Genomic DNA, 22,160 nt, shown 5'->3' on the forward strand with positions numbered 1-22,160 from the left:
CCAACACTTATTATCTCTTGTCTGTTTGATAATAGGAATTTGACTGTTTTCTCCACACTGATCAGAGTGACCAACAGTCCCATGGAGAAGCTAGGCATGAGGAAAAAGCCAAACCAAGAATTATTGCATTTTCCTTAGCCCTGTGTGGTTTTGTTAAATTTGTATCATTGGCTAAATAAAAGTGAGCATATAGTAAGCACAGAACAGTATGTGGCCTCTTCACACATATGGCAGCCTAGAATGCTGCCAGTGATATTCTTTCCTTTAAAATACTAAAAATTATAACATAACACAAGTTGGCCTGAGGAAGTTAGGAAACAGAGATGAGCATAAAAAAGAAATTAATGTATTTCCACATAAATTAGATAGCATTGTTGATATTTCTTTTTATAAAACATGAAATCATATAGTACAGTTTGTGTTCTGCTTTTCTCTCTAATCAATGAGCTGTGAATATATTTCAGAGACATTAGATTAGAATTATCTACTAATACAGTACTATTTTTTCTTTATGTTCCACTGTAACCAAATTTAATCATATTAAGCCCCCTTTTTTCCCTGGAAGCAAAAATAGGGGAGCAATTCTCTTTCTAGTTCAAAGCAGGCACTTCCATTTATTTTATCCTAGGGTCAAACAGTGCTAGCCTTACAAGAGGCAGACAGGACTGGGTCTTACACAAAGGGACATGCTGGCATTTAAAAATAAGAGTAGACCTGTCTGGAAATAGTAAGGGAAACTCAAGAGGAAATGGGAAACCAGGACAAGAGAGTCTGGTCTTGTTATAGGATGAAAAGAGATAGTAAAAGTAAGTCTGGGGTTTCACTATGGTGGTAGAGGTTACATGAAGCCTGGTAAATTTGAAAGCTAAAAAAAGGAGAGTCTAGAGGACCTTATGGTGTGGAATTCCCAGGACCCACTGCCTTAACAACGAGGTACACAGGTCTTGCCAGCAACCTGAAGTTAATGGATGATTGTTGGTGGTGACCTGTTCAACAGACAATTTATTTGTGATTACAATTTTAACTAGATGCAATATGCTCTGTTTCAGAGATAATATTTCACCATAAAAAAATCTAAAACCATCCACAGTACTTGTTCATCTGAGAATAATTTAAAAATGTCAATAATCCCAAATGATAATAAATGCATTCATATGTCTCTTTGCTGAAAGAAATGTGAAAATATCTTTATAAAAATTGGATCATAAATTCTTACTATTGGTGTCCTGGTTTTTCCCATATTACTAATCTGTGGATATGTTTTTAGTAGCATAGTTTTGAGGAAGTACACTATTAATTTGGTGATGTCTTTACTTAACTGTCAGTTTCAACCTCAGCTAGTAGAATTAAGACATTTTCTGGATAGAATAAGCGGGCACACTTCACCTTCATGCCTCTGGTCAGTCACTCCCATTCCATGTGCCTTCAGAATCCAATAAAAAGCATAGATTCTGCATAGTTTGAGAAAGAATGGGACCAGCTAAAGGGGCATGTGGAAACTAGAAAAAACCAACCCCTACCTACAGCTACAAGGAACTGTAGAAGAACATCAGAGAAGACCGAATACTTGAAAAGGGAGCGGGGAGTAGTTCTTGCTGCGTTAGGAAAGAGAAATAAGAGGGGAACAGGGCTTTCTGTTTAGTAGTAAAGTTTCTGAAGCCATGGAAATTTTTAAAAATGAGGACAGCAAGGTATTTTATATGAGCAGATGGCAAAGAGTTCATTCATTTTTTGCCCCAGTCCCCACAGCTCCTGGTATAGATGGTACTACGCATTTTCTGAAGTAGGGCATAGTTTCTAAGCACTGTGAAGATATATATTTAATAAGGTTATTTAGCAATAACTGGTGTTAGTTAATAGCAGGGTTGCTATCAAGTTAGCTTTTGAAGGTATGATTTTACCTTCTGGATATTCAAAATTGCAGAAGGAGTATGGGTTTATATAAGAAAAAATAGAAAACACAGAGAGGCAAAAAGGTAATAATTATTCACTATAGTGTCATGCAAAAACGTAGATATTTACATATGGCAGATCATACTGTGGCCTGTTAGATTTTTCCAAAATGAGAAGCTGTAAGCAAAAGGTTGATGGCATCATTTTTGAGGTGCACTATTACTGCAGTGGTGTTCTCCCCACTCCCACCCCATTAATTAGACTTTTAAGACTTTTTTTTCTTTTCGGAATTGGACAGGCAGACATATTTTCACTTCTTGCCCAACTAATCACTACCATTTACTTACTGTCATTTGTCACAAGGCATGTCAGCTGTGCATACAGTAAAGAAAAGACTGCTCTGTCTTTCAGAGTCATGCTGATGTTTTAAAGCCCAACTGGAGCCTCTAAATGGGTAGAATACTAAAGGGAACAGAACACTGGAAAAAAGAGTCAGGTGTTAGGTAGATAAAGGGAATCCTAGGCTTTCACTGCAGGTGGTAGGAATTACTCAAACTCTAAAGCCCCCCAAAGCTGAGGAAAGAGCATATTTTTGGAGGGGTGCATGGCAAAATCATCCCACCTGTTTTACCTAGCACAGAGTTGTATACATACTCCAAGACTAACAGAACACTTAGATTGGCTAGGATCATGGTAGTTTTAAGATATTACTTAAGACAGAAACTCTTAGTTAAGATATAAGTTAGATATGTTGATATTCTATATATTTATAAAAGATCATAATGAATTGTAGGGAACTGTTAGACTCAGTTTCAGTGTTACTGGAGGAAATGGATTTCTTTATACCGCATCCTAGGACCAAACTAACGATCAGAATCACATCTAGTGTGGCAGTGCTACAGCAAGAATTTAACTTCTTATTTTTCCCCAGTTCTGTTAGGATTCTATCTGGCCAGCAAGTGTTGCAGGGCAGCTGCATACCCTGTAGGGAACCTAGCCGTAGGGAAAAGCCAGGCCAAGGTCGGCCGCATCTGCTCCTGTTCTATGCAGTGTTATTCACTTCCACTATTTCTCAATTCTTGGCTGGTAACTTGGGAAAATACAGCAGGGTGTTTATATGTATGTAGTCTCTTCCTGCCAATACATAATTCACCTGCAGTCATCATTTTCCTTTTTAATGTTTATAATAACACAAATAACAGGTTTACTTAAGGAAAAGAAAAAGTAAAAAACCGGGAAATACTGATCAGCAAAAATAAAAAAAATTATTTATGGTGACCCAAATTAAAAATAGTAACATAAATATATTTTCACAAATGGAATCATCTTGTATATACTCTTTATATCGTGCTTTCTTTCACAAATGGACTGATAATATTGTATCCCTGGCATCATTTAAATTGTCCTCAAAACTGAGGGCTGTTTCTCCTTTATGCCCTTCTCTAGTGAATATTACCCACTCTAAGATTTCATATTCCTCTTAAGGCAGTCCTAGTTTCCTATCCTGTCCTATGGAAGGCAATAACACCCACTGAAGATCCAACAAAATGATGTTAGAGAAGAAATGTTGTCCTCTGGAACTGAGTTCCTGTGAAAACTGTGTAGAAAGAGTAGCAGAACAATGGATGGGAAATAGAATGCTAAAAGACTCCATTCTTTCTGCAGCAGGAAAGAGGAGCAGAGAAAAGAGACTGGTTTTTCCTGGAGTAGTGAAATTTATTCAAATTCCAGACAACACAAAAGCTGTGGAGAGTAAGTGCATCCAGAGGAGCAGAAGGCAGATGTTTTCCTCTCTATGTCTAGGAGAATATTGGGTCACCAGCCAAAAGTTAACAAACACTTACGGATGGTTATGATGAACAATGTGTTCAGTAGGTCATTTATTCATAATTCCACAAAGGAGAGATGTTTTACTTTCAAATTTCTAAGATTATGGAAAAAATACATATTATTTTGAGAACAGAGAAATATAATGAAGGAAATCATTATTCTATATGCTGTCTACTTAAGGTAACACTATCTCTTGTTTCTTTTTCAAAACTGGGATCATCGTATATTCCAGTTTTTAGCTTGTTTTTTCCTCATATCAATATATTTTTTTTTCAGTTGCACAGTGACTTGTTTTTCTATTTGGTCTGAAACATGATAATTGAGAGAAGGTCCATAAACCCCAGCTGCTGCAAAACCTCCAGTTGCCCTGGTTCCTTGACTTACTGTCTTGATTGTTCAATTCTTCCTTCAATTCTGTGAAATACCCCAGGATCCTTTCAATAAAATCTTCCTTCTATTTAAGTTAGGGAGTCTCTTTTAGGTGTTTGATACCAAGAAAACCTTAAGCAGTATACATAAGAATTATGGGAAAGATGAAAAAAAACAGGAAGACACTCAGATCTAGTAAAAGGTGTTGCTCACCAAGGGGCAAGCTGAAATTAAACCAAAACCAAAACCAAAACCTTAATTTGAAACTGCATGAACAAGAGAGAGAAACAGAAAAATAAAATGCCATTAAAAAGAGAATTAGATCTTGCTGCCACAGGAAAAAATATTACAAATTGAGGACTTGGCATTTTCATTAATTTAGTAAATTTTATTCAGAACTTGGAAATATTTCAAACAAATAAACAAAAAATGACAAGATTTTTGGGAAGAGTGTATTATCTAGGACTCACTAAGGATTTTGGTGTTAGATGAACTAAACAACAGTAACTCTAGATTAGAAACTCTTTGAGCATTCTCCAGCTAGAAAAACCTCCAATGTGGAATAAGATTTATTGGATGAAATGCCAGCAAAGAGGCAGGGCACTGGTCAATATAGCAAGAAAGAAGACAAGATTGAGAATTGTTTCCTCAAAAAATATTTTTTTAACCTTTTTGTATTTTGCAAATATTCTAAATTAAGCATGAATAGAGCAGGATGCCATTTCCTTTAAAATAATGTACATACTTTTTATTAAAATTTAAAAGCTCACTAGAAAATTAGTTAACAATTCCCACTTCAGAAGGAAGATCTTGTAAACATATCAACTTGTCTTAGATGACTTTTGATATTACTCAATTTTGTTAAAGAAACAGTGAGACCATTTTGAATTAAACTAATATTTATGGGCAGATGAAATTGGATGCATTAAGTCTCTAGGGTGAGTCCATTTGCTCCTAAGACACACAAAAAAATTTCCAGGGGGAAAAGAAACCATATGTGGATTCTTTTACATTTTGTGGATGGGCTATGAACCTAAATTTGCCCATTATAGTCCCCTCAAATTCAAGTTTTATATGACTGCCTGTGCTTGGTCTGTGTCCCATTCTATCAAGCTTTAAGCTTGCTACTCTATTTACTGCCAATAAATGTTCAGAATTTACTAGGGCACTAATGGATCTTGATCAGTGATCTCAATTCTTCAAACTCCTCAGCCATTATATTGTATACTTTTAGATATAGGTATGCCTCTTTTCTAGTTGGCGTAGAGGACAACACATTCATAGGCAAATAAGGAGTCATCAAGAAGCTTAAATAGACTTCTGACTGTCAATTGATGTGGAAAGCAGAGGTAAAAGAAAAATTATTAAATTTCCTCACTACTTACAGCTCATTTGACAGGTCCTTGAAACAGGCAGAGTGACGTTCCTCTAGGAACTCAGTTGCCTCTGTGTTGATACTTTGCTAAGGGCAAAAGGCAATCTTAGTCCAACCCCCAGGACCCTGTAAATCTACTTTAACATATAAAGTTCCTTTGGAAACTTCCTTTATCTCTACCCTCCACGATACATGTTAGCAAGCATATGACCCACCCATATATATCTGAAGGGGTTCATGACTAAGATTTTTTTTTTAAACATTTAAATTTAAATTTAATTAATTAACATATAGTGTATTATTAGTTTCTGAGGTAGAGTTCAGTGTTTCATCAGTCTTATATAATACCCAGTGCCCATTATATCACATGCCCTCCTTAATGTCCATCACCCAGTTACCCCATCCCTCCACCTCCTCCCCTTCAGCAACCCTCAGTTTGTTTCCTATGATTAAGAGTCTCTTATGGTTTGTCTCCCTCTCTGATTTCGTCTTGTTTTATTTTTCCCTCCATTCCCCTATGATCCTCTGTTTTGTTTCTTAAATTCCACATATGAGTGAGATCATATGATAATTGTCTTTTTCTGATTGACTTATTTTGCTAGCATAATACCCTCTAGTTCCATCCAAATTTTTGCAAACGACAAGACTTCATTTTTTTGATGGCTGCATAATATTCCATTGTATATATATACCACATCTTCTTTATCCATTCATCTGTTGATGGACATCTGGGCTCTTTCCATAGTTTGGCTATTGTGGACATTGCTGCTGTAAACATTGGGGTGTAATCAGATCACTACATTTGTATCTTTGGGGTAAATACCCAGTAGTGCAATTGCTGGATTTTAGGGTAGCTCTATTTTCAACTTTTTGAGGAAGTTCCATACTGTTTTCCAGAGTGGCTGTATCAGCTTGCATTCCCACCAACAGTGTAAGAGGGTTCCCCTTTCTCTGCATCCTCACCAACATCTGTCATTTCCTGACTTGTTAATTTTAGCCATTCTGACTGGTGTGAGGTGGTATCTCATTGTGGTTTTGATTTGTATTTACCTGATGCTGAGTAATGTTGAATATTTTTTCATGTGTCTGTTGGCCATTTTTATGTCTTCTTTGGAGAAATGCATGACTAAGGTTTTATTAGAGGGTAGTTAGTGATCTTTTCCCAACAATAGGTAGCCCCCTCAAGGTCCTGGAAAACTTGCTTCCAAAATTCCTTAGAAACTTATGCTATCCCTAACCCCCTCCCAAATAGAAAGTATATAATCAGCCACTCCTCATGGTCCCAGTGCAGCTCTTTCTGCCCAAGGTTCCTGTCCCTGTGCTTTAATAAAATCACCTTTTTGTACCAAAGACATCTCAAGAATTCTTTCTTGGCCATTGGCTTTGAACCCTAACATCTTTCCTACATCAAATTACCATTACTGGGCCCAATTACACTGGTACTATAGAGAGTTACACTAGTTTTAGAATAGCAATTGAATAGACAGTTACATGTCTGTGGAGTTTGCATTTACTTCTGTTTTTACTCCAAGACATTAATAAAGAGTAATGAATCTAGTGACTTTGAATGTATTAACTATGAAATGGAGACAAGAGAGTTGAAATGGAGTCTCTTTAAAACCCCATGCCAGGGCAAAGGGATAGGAGGTAGGTAAAGGGAAGGGAGAACAATAAAGATGGAGAAAAGCTGATTTATTTTATTTTTTTAGGCAGGGTTCCCCAGATAAACCTGAGAAAAGGGAAAGGAGACTTAATACCCATGAGCAATATTATTTGTAGCTTAAGTTAATTAAAGCCATATCAGAAATTGACTGATTTATAAACATTCTTTGGTATGGCTTTGTGGATTTTCTTTTACTTTACAGTTTATGCTACATTTGAAAAGTTCCAACCTTGTCTTGGCAGAGGTAAGAAGAAATGATGACTTTCCATTCTTTCAAGCTTTATGATTTTAAACAGTGTAGGTCAAATCTGCTAGTAGATTTAAGGGCCTCATTTAGGAATCAGAGGTAAAGAGAAAAGCTCAGATTAGATTGTTAAGTGCAAGAACAGATTTTAAGGCAGGAAGCAAGATGGAAATTGAGTAAAAAGACCAATTTTTCCTGAAAATAGTGTTGGGGTGCCCAGAACTCCTTTTTATCACATGCTAAAGTCCAATTGACTGTGTTCCGTTGTGTGCAAAATTACTTTTAGGATAGATTTATGGCCTTGCATGAGGTTGCTTCTGTGAATCATCTTTGGTCTTCTGTTTTTATGTCCATATCCTTATTTAGCTCCTTAGCTTTTATGAGGTCAACTCCACCCCCAACACAATTAATTACTAGTATACTTTGCTCTATACATAATTGGCATAAAAAATAATTCTACCTCAAGTTCTGGTCAATGAGTATAACCTTATAGTTGCCAGATAACTACCAAAAACTCTGAGGAGTACCAGAAGGATATACTATACATATATGTAGAAACTTGAAATCCTTTTGTACATTACCATTTCATCAAAGAATAGTTTCCTGGACCATTATTACTGGCTTCCTGTAGAACTGATTTTATTGAATTAACTGTTTTCCTTAGGGTGCCAGTTGTGTAGTGTGCATGTTGGCATAATGAGATCAGATGTATTCTTTCTGAATAAAAGATAATAACTGGTTAGATGATTGATTCAGGCCCTTTGCCTCATTCCTTTTTGCCATGAGAGGAAAGGGATACTGAACCAAGCATTTTCTGGCACAAGAACATTGGGTTGATATCATTTAAAACTCTCTCCAAGTACTTACACTTTTCTCTGGGTTTAGGACCCAGGCTATTTTTTTAAATTTAATTTAACTTTATTATGTTACATTAGTCACCATACAATACATCATTAGTTTTTGATGTAGTGATCCAGGATTCATTGTTTCCATGTAACACCCAGTGCTCCATGCAGTACGTGCCCTCCTTAATACCCATCACGGGGCTAACACATCCCCCTAACCCCCTTCCCTCTAAAACCCTCAGTTTGTTTCTCGGGGTCCATAGTCTCTCATGGTTTGTCTCTCCCTCCCAATTTCCCCCCCTTCACTTTTCCCTTCCTTCTCCTAATGTCCTCCATGCTATTCCTTATGTTCCACAAATCAGTGAAACTGTATGATAATTGACTTTCTCTGCTTGACTTATTTCACTTAGCATAATCTCCTCTGGTCCCATCCATATTGATGTAAAAGTTGGGTATTCATCCTTTCTGATGGCTGAGTAAAATTCCGTTGTGTATATGGACCACATCTTCTTTATCCATTCATCTGTTGAAGGGCATCTTGGCTCTTTCCACAGTTTGGCTATTGTGGACATTGCTGCTATGAACATTGGGGTGCATGTGTCCCTTCTTTTCACTACATCTGTGTCTTTGGGGTAAATACCCAGGAGTGCAATTGCTGAGTCATAGGGTAGCTCTATTTTATTATTTTATTCATTTATCTGATCTACAGTGTTTCTGGTTTCTAATTCATTGATCTCCACTCTAATCTTAATTATTTCTCTTCTAATGTGTGTCTTAGGCATTGTTTGTTGCTTTTTCTCTAGTTCTTTAAGGTGTAAAGTTAGTGGGTGAATTCGGAATTTTTCTATTTTTTTGAGTGAGGTTTGGATGGCTATGTTTTTCCCCTTAGGACTGCCTTTGCAGTATCCCATAGGTTTTGGACCAATGTATTTTCATTCTCATTGGTTTCCATGAATTGTTTAAGTTCTTCTTTGATTTCTTGGTTGACCCAAATATTATTGAGTGGAGTGGTCTTTAGCTTCCAAGTGTTTGAATTTCTTTCAAATTTTTTCTTGTGATTGAGTTCCAGTTTCAAAGCATTATGGTCTGACAATATGCAGGGAGTAATTTCAGTCTTTTGGTATCAGGTGAGACCTGCTTTGTGACCCAGTATGTGGTCTATTCTGGAGAAAGTTTCATGTGCACTCGAGAAGGATGAGTATTCTGTTGTTTTAGGGTGGAATGTTCTGTAAATATCTATGAGGTCCATCTGGTCCAGTGTGTCATTCAAAGCTCTTGTTTCTTTGTTGGTTTTCTGCTTAGATGATCTGTCTATTGCTGAGAGTGGAGCATTGAGGTCTCCTACAATTAATGTATTGTTATCAATATGACTCTTTATTTTGGTTAACAGTTGGCTTATGTAGATGGCTGCTCCCATGTTGGGGGCGTAGATATTTACAATTATAGATCTTCTTGTTGGATAGACCCTTTAAGAATGATAGAGTGTCCTTCAGTGTCTTTAACTACAGTCTTTAGCTTAAAATCTACTTTGTCTGAAGTAAGAATTGCTACCCCAGCATTCTTTTGAGGTCTGTTTGCATGGAAGATGGATCTCCATCCCTTCACTTTCAGGCTGTATCTTTAGGTTCAAAATGAGTCTCTTGTAGACAGCATATGGATGGGTCCTGTCTTTTTATTCAATCTGCAACCCTGTGCCATTTTATGGGAGCATTTAGGCCGTTCACGTTGAGAGTGATTATTGAAAGATATGAATTTACTTTCATCATGTTGCCTGTGAAGACCTAGTTTCTATAGATTGTCTCTGTAAATTTCTGTCCTATATCACTCTTGGGGTCTTTCTCCTTTTATAGAACCCCCCTTAATATTTCTTGCAGGGCCGGCTTAGTGGTCACATATTCTTTTAGTTTCTGCCAGTCTTGGAAGCTCTATGTCTCTCCATCCATTCTAAATGACAGCCTTTACAGATAAAGTATTCTTGGTTGCACGTTCTTCTGAATATGTCTTGCCAGCCCTTTCTGGCTTGTCAAGTCTCTGTGGATAGGTCTGACATTATTCTGATGTTCCTCCCTCTGTAGGTAAGGAATATCTTCCCCCTAACTGCCTTTAAGATGGTTTCCTTGGTTCTAAGATTTGCCAGTTTTACAATTACATGCCGGGGTATTGGCCTGTTTTCCTTGATCTTGGGAGGGGTCCTCTTTGCCTCTAGGACACAAATGTTTGTTTCATTCCCAGATTAAGGAAGTTCTCAGCTATGATTTGCTCAAATATATCTTCTAGTCCTCTCTCTCTCTCCAACCCTCAGGGATCCCGATTAATTCTGACATTGGAACGTTTCATGGTGTCACTTATTTCTCTGATTCTATTTTAAGGATTTTGAGTCATTTTTCCCTGGGCTCCTCTTTTTCCTTCTTTTCTATCAATTGGTCTTCTAGATCACTAATTCATTCTTCTGCCTCACTAACTCTAGTCTTTAGATTATCTAGATTAGATTGGATCTCATTGATAGCATTTTTAAGTTTTGCCAGTTCAGCTTTCATTTCTTCCCTTAGAGACTCTATGTTGCCATTAATCAATTTCTCCATTCTAGCTATTGTCTTCACAATTGCTACCCTGAATTCCATTTCCGACATCCTGGTTGTATCTGGATCCATTTGTAAATCTATGGCAGAAGTCACAGTCTCTGAGTCTTTCCTATTTTGGGGGTTCCTCCTCCTAGTCGTTCTGTTGAGGGGTGGTTGAGGGAATGTGCAGAGTCGAAATTATTGACCACAACCCAAGCAAGATGCACCAACTTTATAGGTACCTTAGGGTTGCCAGCCTCTTGTTCTCCCAGTCTGTCTTCTTGGGGAGGGGTCTGCCATGCTGTTACTCAGGCAACCCTGTTTGGGCAGAGTTGCCCTGCCCCCCGTGGGGGGGATGGGCTCAGTGAAAACCGGTTTTTTAGGGCTTTTGTTATCTGGCAGCTTTCCTTGGCTGCTTTCCATGTCTCTTCTGAGAGTCAGTGTAGAAGAGATCATTTCCAATCCTCTGCCTCAGAACAGAGAGATTGCAGTCTGTTCTTCAGTGAGCTCTCCAGGCCACACTATCTCCGTTTCTGTCTGTGCTGCTATAAACTGCAGCATCCTGGGTTGTGTGCCCCTCAGCAGGGCTCCCCCTCCTCGTGTCCAGGTCGGGTCACGGAGGCATGTCTCTGCCCTTTGTGCTTCTAAAACCGCCAGCTGCCCTCAGTTTGCATGCATGCCATGCCACTCCAGGTTTCAGTCTGGGGGGCTACCCTAAATTCCTTTCCCCATCGCTGCGGGTCTGCAAGTCTGTGCCTGGTCCCCGGCATGGGAATGATTTTCGTTCCTGTGTTATTTCACTTTCCTGGTGCCAGCGCTTATGGCAGCTCCCTCCCCCTTCCGTTTATCTTTGGATATGTGCCTGCAGAATCACGGCTCCCTGCTTCATACCTCGAAACCAACCACCTTTATATTCTGTTTGTAGAGATCCAGATCTATATTTTTACGTCTCAGGCTGATTTCGTGGGTGTTCAGAGGGGTCTGGGAAATAACCAGCTCAATTCTGGGGACTAGTTGGAATAAGGTCCCCTACTCCTCTGTCATCTTTTCCTGACTGCATACCATATCTCTTTACCAGAGAGTTTTACAGGGCTTCAGTTCTGTTGGAGGTGGTGAAAACACCATGTCTCCTGACTAGAGAGTTTTACAGGGCCTCAGTTCTTTCACAGAGGAATGAAGGCCACGGCCTCACGTACCTGGAGTAGAAGCCCAAGCTATTTCTTATGGTGCATAGATATGCCATACTTTCCCTCTTCTCTGGTGCCCAGGCAAAGAAGCCTGCTAACAAAAGTTATCAAAACTTGGAAATAAGGCAAAAAGTTGACTATATGACATTTCATTACCATTCTGAAATGTTATCTAATAGCATTACTAAAGAATTATCTAATTCTCTAGAGAAATATACCTTTGGTTTACTATTTGCTATTATTTAGAGCCTGAACTCTGCATAGTTAGAAGACTGATAGATTACAAATGATTTTTACCAGTAGAACTGTAATGCATTCTTTTAGGTAGAAAAAAAAAAAGACACCCAGAGATTATGGTTTTATTGCCCTGTAGGACATCAACCAGTTTTCAAAAATCTAATTTGTCAGGCTTGTTTCATCACTCCTTTACTGACTGACTGTATAAACCTCTGTTCTGCAAGTGTTCTTTGAACCACCTTCCCCATCCTGCTGGTTCCATTATTAATGAGTTAAATTTGTGACACATGGTCTTTTTAGTCTCTTTTCTAAAGAGCTCTCTTCTTGGATCCTTGTAAGCCATATTCTTGCTTCTGATGATTTTTATGAAAAGCAAAATCGTGTCATGGGCAGAGAATCAGTTTTAGATCTGACAGATTTAAACTGGAATCATAGCTTTCTACTAAGATTTGCAACCTTGAACAGATCACTTAACTTCTTTGGCCATATTTTTCTCTAAGATAAAATGAATCACATGTATTGCAACAATTAAATTTCTGTTTATTCTTCAAAGACCTCTTCATTTCTAAAATTCTCTGATTGCAACACTTAAGAGCTTCTTATTCCCAATTAACTTTTAAGAGTCAGAAGTTTAAATGTGCAAAGTTTCTGGTTCATTTCTCCTGGTTCAATGCTTGGTTATAGAACAGCAACAGTAGGTTGAGCTGAAAAAACTCAAATATCCTCCACAAAGCAGGCTTATAAATTCCCAGGATGCCAGGTCACCAGGCAATCTCCAGGTCACTTTCAGTTCCATTCAGAAGTATCAGTTGCTTCATTACAGTTTAAACCTAAGTATCTCACAATTCAGGTGTTTGACATTGAACTTTAAAATAAAGATAGCTTATAGGTGGAAAAATTATTACAACTTGTGCCAAAGTCCACTGAAAAAAATACCAGATGAGGCTAATTTATTCCTGGGGCTGTGATATCATCTTCAAGGACAGGCATTGGCAGATGGTGTTGTCTCAGGGAATTACACAAAAATGAGACTCTCTAATAAGAAATTATTTTTCTCTATTCCTATGGACTCATAAAACTAATTTTAAGGTTTCCTTATACAAAATCCCCAAATAGGTTATATTTCATCATGTTTGTGAGCTTAAAAGTCTGTTCCTATTTTAATTTTTTACATTAACACCAAAATGTATTTTAATAATGCTCTTTTGTAGATGTTGGCATGGTGTTATCCTGGTAATACTTCTAACCTTAGTTAACCTGTTTTCATTTTCTTTAGTAATTTAAGTTACATGGCAAAGCAGAATAATAATGATAAACATTTACACGGATTTCTTTATATTACCACAATAGCTGATGATTTCCTGCAAGTAAGGCATATGTGAGTGATATATCCATTTTCACGTTTTGCTAGTTTGCTTTAACTAGACAGGAGTTAGAATCTTATGTAACAAAATCATGAAGCAATATTCATGAAACAAGTCACAGTTCCCACTCATAGTCAAGGAGAGAGGATTAAACAGGGGCATAAATGAGGTGGGGACTACTGAGGGCCATTATAGAATTTGCTCACCACAATTCATAAACAAAATGTGTCATAAAGATTTACTTATGATTAAATACAAAGATGTTACATTTTTCAATGAAATCATTGTGTCTAAAATTTAAGAGTGCCTTTTCTGGTATTTCAACTTAACTCAGCAACTATGTTAACTTAGATTTTATTCTTTTTTCCATATTTAAATGATTTTTTTAAGCAAATATCATAGGAAATACTTATTTTTTACTACAAAATTCTAGCTGGATATTTTAAAAATAGCTTCCTTTTCCAGTGGCAATGACTTTAAATAGATGTATTAACTCTCATTTATTAATATCAACTCATCTATACCCAGTTTGTGCCAATGAAAATACTACTCTCAGATTTGTTCTGCCATGCATTTCTTTCCTCCCAAAGATAAATTAAACATTTATTCCACCGTGTTTACTTTTTTAAAAAAGATTTTATTTATTTATTTGAGAGAGAGAAAGAACACAAGCAGGGGGAGAGCAGAGGGAGAGAGAGAAGCAGGGAGCCCAATATAGGGCTTGATCCCAGGACCCTGAGATCATGACCTGAGCCACCCAGTCACCCCTCCACTGTGTTTACTTTTGAAAGCAGTCTTGGGGATTTTATATTTTATGAAGTCCTCATGTAAATGATTAAATTGCTTCATTTATGATGGTATTTGAACCAACAATTGCATAAAAGATGCTGTTTTATACTACTGTTCTCAAGAAAGTGATTTACATACAGAGGAGTCTAGAATTTTAACAGGATAATCTCCAATCTTTATTCCCTCTTATTTAATCACATAATAAATCTAAATGTTTTAGGATGTTAGTAGACTGTACTATAGACTAGGGACTGATAGCAATGGTAACTTAGGAGCTGAAGGTTGTGTATGCCAAAAGTGCAGGAGCACCTAAGGGGAATCATGATCTATATTATAAAAACATCGCCATAGAGACAGAATTGTGGAATCAAGAAAGCAGGGTGTCACAGCTGAAAACTTTTAAGTCTTCTAACCCAACCCTGTTTTTTTTTTTTTTTTTTTAAGATTTTATTTATTTATTTGACAGAGAGAGACACACAGTGAGAGAGGGAACACAAGCAGGGGGAGCGGGAGAGGGAGAAGCAGGCTTCCCACTGAGCAGGGAACCCCATGCAGGGCTTGATCCCAGGACCCCAGGATCATGACCTGAGCCAAAGGCAGACACTTAAAGACTGAGCCTCCCAGGCACCCCAACCCTATGTTTTTTATTCAAAGTTTATGTGAACAATTTGATATATTATAGCTCACTGCAGAAGATCCACTGAAATGCATTCATTGTAATAGTAAGTCAAATTGGTTAATCTTCAATCAAGAGAATTTTATGCATTTTTTTTTCTTTTTTTTTGAGAAATGGTAAGATTTTAGCCACTTCACAGTCAGATCTTGTTTTGTTGTTAGAGGACTTCCACTGGGTTAAGCCAATAGCATGTAACTTTTAAATAAGAGCGTTAAGTGTTATATTTAAACCAGAAAGCATATAGTCAATCATACCATATTAAAAATGGCTATTACAAATCATTTTTTTCAACTATCTGCCTATTTCTCAGTTTCCAAACATTTTCTAAAAATAATTTTATGTTAGTTAAATGTGGTACACACTTTAACTAAGAATAGCTTGTAATAGCTTGCAACATTTTTCATTTTTATATCTCCTACCCCATAGAATGTAGTTCCTTCTCACTTCTTTCCAAGAGTTCCATCCAAAATAGGGGGAAAACAGTCTATTATTCCCAATTCTATAGTCTAGAAGGGACTGAAAAGAAGCAGCCCAGAAGAGGACAAAGCCTTGGGTTTTTTAAATTTAGTTTTTGCTGATTTTTAAAAATTACAATTATAATATATGTATATTAAAAAATTGAGTATTTTTAACTTTATACAATTGAATGGTAATCCCCCCCTCCTCCTGTCCTCCCTATTAACACTGTTTGTGTGTATCTTCCTACTCCTTTTATGTGCATATACATAATGTGAAATGTTGCTTTAAAAAATTAGTTCATTTATACAAAATATTCTGTGTCTTTTCCCCAAATTCAATAATATATCTTGTTGGTAGATAAAAAGCTCTCTCATTCTTTGAAATGATGACATGGTATTCCATGGTATGGGTGTATAATAATGTAACTCTTTTTCTAACTCATTGATGGATATTCAGGAGGTCTCTAATTTTTCTTTATTATATGTGTTTCTTTTTAAAGTAATCTGTCTTACAGTAAGTAATCCAAGAGTATTCAGTACATAACTTCACATTACTCTGGTTGAAAAGAAATTAACTTGTTAAGAAAATATTCCTTTAGTAGCTGCCATGTTCTGAGAAAACATTGTTAAGTACTTGGGGATTAAAGAAGTATAATATAGAGGTTTACCCATAAGGGCCTTGTATTATAACAGTGTTTTAAAGAGTGAAGCATCCAAAATCTTAAGCTTAATTATTCTAACCTCATGTTTTGACTTAAAAATACTATACAGTTCTGTCTTCCTGAAAAAAATTATTTAACTAGATAAAAGCTAATCATCCTATGATTATTGGTCATCTATTGTTATTTATCACATTACCACAAATTTACCAGCTTAAAACACGTTTATTATATGATGAGGGATAGAAGCAGAAAAATGTCACCTCTAGCCCAGAAGGCAGACCTGCATAGTTTCGATAAGCATCAAATACATGCTGGCTGCTACATTCTTAAAGGGTCTCATGACTCCCTCTACATCTCACCAATAGTTAATACTGAGCTGAGTGATAACCACCAGAGAAATCTTGCAAAAGTAGTTTTATGAGTAAAATTCAAAGAAAACATTTATGATCTAATACTCCCTCCATGTCCCCTCTTCCTTGAACACTAAGCATATAACCACCAGCTTCATACGGCAAAAGTAAGGCTCTTTCTCCCTGTGGGTCTTGTCCCTGTGCTTATTATAATAAACATTTTTCACTGAAAATGTCTCAAGAATTCTTTCTTGACAGTTCGCTCAAGACCCCACATCCCTATCACCATACATATTCTGTGGGTCAGGAACTTGCACATGGCTTACCTTGATCCTTGGCTTTGAGGTCTTTCATGAAGCTACAGTCAATGTCTTAACCAAGGGGCTCACCTAAGGCTTGAATGAGGAGGATCTGGTTCTAAGCTCATATGTTTGTTAGCAGAATTCAATTCTTTATGAACTGTCAGACTGAGGGACTCATCATCTCCTTTCCAGATGTTGGTTGGAGGTTGCCCTCAGTTCCTCATCACATTGTCCTCTCCACCTAGTGGCTAATGAAGGGTGGCAAAATATGCTCACATTCCCCGCCCATTCCATGCCATTTTAGCATAAGGGAGCTGAAGGCAATTGTGAAGGAGATGCAAGGAAAGAGTCCCCCCCCCCATTTGCTTAAAAGAAGGCCATAAATTTGTAAAGTTGTCCTCCCCTCTCTTCTCTACCAGGAATGTTAGAAGTAAATCACCAGAAAGAGCTCTAGACCTTTATCAAACTAAAGATGGCACCAGAGGAACCTACATAGTAAATACTACTAACTAGCCCTTATCTTCCATTAGTTTCTCCATGTATTTGCCATCCCATAATTTGCCACCTCTAGAAACTCAAATTCCTCTTCCCCTGTCTTGTCATTTCTCTAAAAATGTATTCTTCTTTTGTCAAAATGCTATATAAGTCCAAATTCTAACCACTCTTTTGAGTGATTATCACTGAGTACTCCCTTGTATATGCACAATACACATGTTAATAAACTTGTGTTTTTTTTCTCTTGTTAATCTGTCTTTTGTCAGTGTAATTTATAGGACTCCAGCTGGAAAACCTAAAGGGTGGAGGGAATTTTTTCCCCTCCTCTACACTTATTTCATCAAAGCTGGCATGGGAGAATCAATAAAGAATATCTGCTAGCAGAACAGAAATTATAGTCTTATGTAATGAGATCACAAAATGATATTCTGCTATCTTTGCCACATTCTATTGGTTAGAAACAAGTCACAGGTCTTGTTCTTACGCAAAAGGAGGGAATTACACAGGGGCATGAGTACTAGGAAGTAGGGATCAAAACTGTGGGTTTGGGGGGGATGCTGGTGCATTCTAGAGCCTGCTCGCCACAATTCACAAACAAAAACTGTCACAAAGCTTTGTCTGTAATTAAATTCTAGAGTTACAGATAACAGATATAATATTTGTTCAGAAACTAGAGAAAGCAATGTACCAAAACAGATGAAAAACTATTTGTGGGACTTAGCCTAAATTGCTTATTATGGACTTATTTCCATACTTGTAAAAACAGATAATTGGACTAGAGGACATCTAAGGTCATAAACCTCTATGATTGCCAAATTACTTTAGTGAGCTTCAGTTTTCATAGCTATAACATTTTATTTATTATTATTATCTTTCAGAGTGAATTCAGTCAGAAAATCTGCAAATAAGAGGAACTCATCAGCTTTGAGATATTCTCATTCCCCGAAGCTACTAAAAATGTTCACAATTAGACTAACAATAATTTTTTTGTTTATCATATGTAAGATGCCAATTTAAGGTTGTGTTTCAGAAAATACCTCCAGGATGCGGAGAAAAGGGAACCCTCCTACACTGTTGGTGGGAATGCAAGCTGGTGCAGCCACTCTGGAAAACAGTATGGGGGTTCTTCAAAAAGTTGAAAATAGAGCTACCATACGATCCAGCAATTGCACTACTCGGTATTTACCCCAAAGATACAAATGTAGGGATCCAAAGGGGTACGTGCACCCTGATGTTTATAACAGCAATGTCCACAATACCCAAACTGTGGAAAGAGCCAAGATGTCCATCGATAGATGAATGGATAAAGTAAAGGCGGTATATATACACAATGGAATACCATGCAGCCATCAAAAGGAATGAACTCTTGCCATTTGCAACAACATGGATGGAATTGGAGGGTATTATGCTGAGCGAAATAAGCCAATCAGAGAAAGACATGTATCATATGACCTTACTGATATGAGGAATTCTTAATCTCAGGAAACAAACTGAGGGTTGCTGGAGTGGTGGGGGGTGGGAGGGATGGGGTGGCTGGGTGATAGACATTGGGGAGGGTATGTGCTATGGTGAGTGCTGTGAATTGTGCAAGACTGTTGAATCACAAATCTGTACCTCTGAAACAAATAATACATTATATGTTAAAAAAAAAAAAGAAGAAGAGAGCAGGAAGGGAAAAATGAAGAGGGGGAAATCGGAGGGGGAGATGAACCATGAAAGACAATGGACTCAGAAACAAACTGAGGGTTCTAGAGGGGAGGGGAGTGGGGGGAGGGGTTAGCCTGGTGATGGGTATTAAAGAGGGCACGTTCTGCATGGAGCACTGGGTGTTATGCGTAAACAATGAATCATGGAACACTACATCAAAAACTAATGATGTAATGCATGGGGATTAACATAACATAATAAAAAAAAAAAGAAAAGAAAATACCTCCAGCTTTTTATAAAACACAGACACAAATCTCTGGGCAGTAGAAATCACCTCAGTGCAGGCTGCTGGCCTGGGTCTGTGAGCACTATTTAATAAGAGTTCTGTGCCAGCTGAGAATGAAGGGAAAGAATTAATTATTTTCTCTTTCACCCAGAAAAAAGAACCACACTGTGATACAGATACTTCCAAACTAAAGGTTCAGAAAATGGATCTCAGTGAAATTTAAGGGACCATACGTAAGCAGAATCATAATCAGGAGATTCACTAGACACCAGTATAAAGCCACAACATTTGAATTAAAAAGGTGGCAAAGACAAAGAACATGCTTTGCATCGGCAAGTTCTGAAAAGTGAGGAACATTGGATTTTATCAAAACAACAGAAGAAACTACTTGTACAATGTCTGAATAAGCAAGTGGAACAAAGTCTGCCTAAAAAGGGAGCAAGAATAAGTTGAAATTATCCTACTATGGTATTTCAACACATTTTTTTTGGATGCATCCTTAAACTTGGAGCTGTTAAGAAAGATTGTATAAAAATAATTTTTAAGGAACAAATTCCACTTTTGAATCCTCATTCTTTTACAAATTGAAAAATTAACAATTTTCTTTTGCAACTGCATGTCACTTTCTGGAAAGTCAGGTTGACCTTTGTATCATGTCAATCAAAGTAATTCTATCTTAATTTTAGATTTGATTGCATTCTCCTTGTTATGTTTCCGTAGTCATATCTCTGGATAATAAATCTGTAATCTCTATGTGTGTGTGTGTGTATTTTTGAACTTCCATCCTCTTTTTCCCTTGAGTTCTGCCATCCTGATTTATTGAAAGGTATTTGAAATGGCACCTTGAACTTTTGCAGTTGAAGACTGATTTTGCCTGAGTCTTCTTTAGGTGTCAGGAGAAGCCCATTCTCCCTGTGGGACTGAACAGTCATAAGGACAGCAGAAGGGAACCTCTTTACCCTGGCTCCCAGAGCCCTCCCTGGACTGAACCTGCATAGGGGCAGCATTTTCTACAAGTCAGCAGCTGACACAGACAGTGACTCTCATGCTATCTTCATGTCTCCAAATCTAAGGCAGCTCTGTTGAATCAGGAAGCTGTAATGAACCAGTATTCCCATGGGGAATTCATGAATCTGAACAGCTGCAGACAAGCAACTCCCACAGAACAGTGGTTTTTAACCTGTACAGGTCCATACAGGCTCATTGGAGTCATATTTTGGTATTTCATGGGTATGCTTCCAAAGATACAAGCAACTGGTTTTGGAAATGTCCACAATGTTTAAGATACTGATTTAAAAATGAGAAAAAAACCCAGAATTTTATATTTAGAATAGAGCTTAGGAGTCCAGTGCTTCTCAGACTTTCCATGCATGTTGTTAAAAGATAAACAAGGCATATTAAACATTTTAAGAGTTTATTTGATCCTACATGGATTCCAATCAGGCAGTGCTAACTGGAAGTGGTTAGGAATGTTCTACCAATGGGAACTTGAAGGACTTTTACAGAGAAAAGGTGGAAGCAAAGTAAGGAAATTATTGATTGGATATAGCTTAAAGCCTAGGTGGCTGGTTTTGATTGGTTGTCCTTAGCCTTTTAATCTAGAAACTTGGAGGTCACCACAGCATTAGAGTCACATTGGTCTAATGACTTCCTGATTTAGTTAATTTAGCTATGTGAATCACTTTGGATCATGTTAATATGCAGATTTTAATACAATAGGTTTGGGTGAGGCCCAAGGTTCTTTGGTATTTCTAGCAGGATCCAAGCTGACCACACTTGGACTAACAATGGCCTAGTTTAACCCCTTGTTTACAGATGTTTAAGGATTGCTTAGAGTCAGGTAGATAGTTGGCAACAGAACCAGGACTAAAAGTCAGATTTACTGTTTCTCTTTGCCAAAATATTTTATAATATCCTTTCTTCCCTTGTGACATCCCCAATACTTAGCATCATTAAGTCTCAATATATGTAGATTTTAAAGGTATCCAATTTACTACTTAGGTTAGAGGGCGTGAATTTTAATCTTTGGAGAATTTTACTTCAATAACATTTTTTTTCTTGGAAGGTAGAACTGAGTTTTTATATTTTCCTTAACTAAAAGCTGCTTGATTATTTCTGAATGTCTTAGTTAATATGAAGCATAGGAAAAAAGTTTGAGAAAGGAAGCTATATACTGCAACCATATACATGAGATCTTTGGCAAACCACATAGCTAAAAAAAAAACATATTTTATATCTAGGTGTCCTTCTACACGAACATTAACACATAAACAAAATAAAAAATAGTGAAATGAAAACAATGAGAAAGAGAATTTGAAAGACACAGGCAAGGTTGTGAACTAGAACATTTCTCTGTCCATCTCAGGAGCAGAGGCAAAAGACTTTGAAAAGTGTATTTCAATAATGCCAGATCTAAAGCAGAAAGAGGGAAAGATAACACAGAGCTCCATATCCCTGTGTGGAATCACAGATCAACACTTAGAAACAACTGAGTTGATTTGAATTATTTAGCTTGAGTGTACAGGTTGTCTAGAAGTCCAGCAATTTATTCATTTGAATATCGAGCATTGCTCAGAAGCAGGGCTGAAAGTTTTTTCAGAAAGGGAGGTCTGTCTTTCTCCCACACGGGGTCCAGTATAATACCCACAAAGGAGCGCACACTGAGAAAGTGTTGGAAGTGATTTTCTGGGTCAAGATCTGCATTTCAACAAATATGGATTCAACCAAAAAAGCAGGTCTTAAATTGCTTACTCTTTTTTTTTTTGTAACCACAGTTCCCTTTGCTGCTGCCTAGATTGTTACACAAGCAAATAAATCCTTTTAATTGGCCCACCCCCAGGGCAAACAGCTCACCCCAGTAAGTAATCATGTGGAAGAGTGGAGGCTGCAGAGGTGGGGTGCATCCTGCTGAACAATCTTTGCTTTTA

This window comes from Phoca vitulina, unplaced genomic scaffold (assembly GCF_004348235.1).
Source record: "Phoca vitulina isolate PV1807 unplaced genomic scaffold, GSC_HSeal_1.0 scaffold34, whole genome shotgun sequence".
NCBI classification, from domain to species: Eukaryota; Metazoa; Chordata; class Mammalia; order Carnivora; family Phocidae; genus Phoca; species Phoca vitulina.